General features: G+C 35.2%; 1 non-coding gene across 1 annotated transcript; it reads left to right on the top strand.

Annotated features, from left to right (window-relative positions):
- The first annotated feature begins 702 nt into the window (after window positions 1-702).
- On the top strand, window positions 703-774 carry TRNAA-AGC (transfer RNA alanine (anticodon AGC)). Its single transcript has one exon. It is a non-coding gene; the product is annotated as a tRNA-Ala (tRNA).
- The last annotated feature ends 895 nt before the right edge of the window (window positions 775-1,669 follow it).

Here is a 1,669-nt window from a genome sequence, read left to right on the forward strand (position 1 = left end):
ATGTTGCACAACCCCGTTCACATAGGATTGTATGTTGTACATTATGGAAGCCATGGGAAAAATAGGCCATCTCAGACACTCACTGTTAATGACATTGTAAATTGATATACATTATTGTTTTAAATGCTCTAACTTTAGAACTAGCATTTCATCTTTAGGAAATTATCTTACTCAGAGCCACTGGGAACAGCCTTACAGGCTATGTACTGCATAACTTCAGAGGGTCCCATTCTCGTAGTCTATGGTGTGAATGTCACCCCCACAGGAGTTGAGTAAATAAGTGGCCCCTGACTTGGATAGCTTCTTACACATACATGTGTGCAAGGACATGTGTATAAGAATGTTGAATGCTTCGAAATTTAGAATAACCCAAAAAACTAGGGGAAGACTGTGTCATCCAATAAGGAATTGGCTTAAATTACTCATGACAAATACATAGAATAGAATAAGAGGCAGCCGTTAAAACAATGAAGTAGTCATTCTCTGTAGGTGCCTATTTGGGGAGATCTCTAAGGTATATTTTTAGTGAAAAAAGCAAAATTCAGAGCAGTACAAACACATGCTCTGAGTTGTATTTTTGGAGTGTGCGTGTGTGTGTTTAAGGATATATATACTTTTAAAAAGCAAAGAAATTTTTCAGGAAAAAAAAAGTAAAAGAAATTCACTAACAATAATTGCTATTAAAAAAGTAAAGGCTCAGTAGGGGGTGTAGCTCAGTGGTAGAGCGCCTGCTTAGCATGCAGGAGGCCCTGGGTTCAATCCCCAGCACCTCCATGTGCCTTACTAATTTGGTATAAGCATACCACCAAGAAACTGAAAATCTCAAGAGGAGCAAATAATTATTATTGACGTACATGTATATGTTTTTGTGTTCTTTGAAAATGTTTTAAGTACATGCGTTACCTTTCAACAGAATAAACAACTTTATAGAAAACAAATTCAATTTTCAGCATTCAATTTGAAAAAAATTATAAAATATTAGTAACATTAGGGGATCCTGAGGAAAAATATTACAGAAGAGGTAAGGTACATTCCACAGTTATCTCATTGAGCCTGATTATCCTTCCAGATAACATCAAGGCACATTCCCAAGAGCACAGGCACAGACCAGTAACAAAGGGCCAGAGAAAACCTCATTAAACTCAATGACTGAGCTCATAGTAAGCTAAAGCATTTAGGAAAAAAAATTGCTTTGATGTGACATTTCTTAATCGAACACTTCCACAAAGTTCAGTCTTCCATGATTCCAAAATCACAAATCCCTGGAATTCAGAATTTATATATATAATTGCTCTGCTCTGATTTGTAAGCTTTGGACCACAAAGCATTTTTTTTTAGAACTTAAAATAATGAAATGAATGATTCTTTTTCTATTCTGATATTTCAAGAACACCAATAAGGCTCATTCTTGGATATTTAAGAGATTCTATTAAATATTGGCCCGTATGTTAGATACTTTGTGCTGTCAGAATAAAGGGATGCCAAAGTCTCAAACTTTAGAGGTCTTCCTAACCCTCCCAAAATAAGGAAGACTCTTTTCATTTATGTCATTATGATGTGATCAGTGCATGTGTGTATTTATTAATAATAAGAATAGAAGAATAGGTAAGTAGATAAGTACTTAGGTAGGTAGGTGAGTGAATAGACGGACAGATGGATGGATAAATAT

The sequence above is a fragment of the Ceratotherium simum genome, chromosome 9, assembly GCF_057802395.1.
Source record: "Ceratotherium simum simum isolate JZ-2026a chromosome 9, ASM5780239v1, whole genome shotgun sequence".
Taxonomy (NCBI): domain Eukaryota; kingdom Metazoa; phylum Chordata; class Mammalia; order Perissodactyla; family Rhinocerotidae; genus Ceratotherium; species Ceratotherium simum.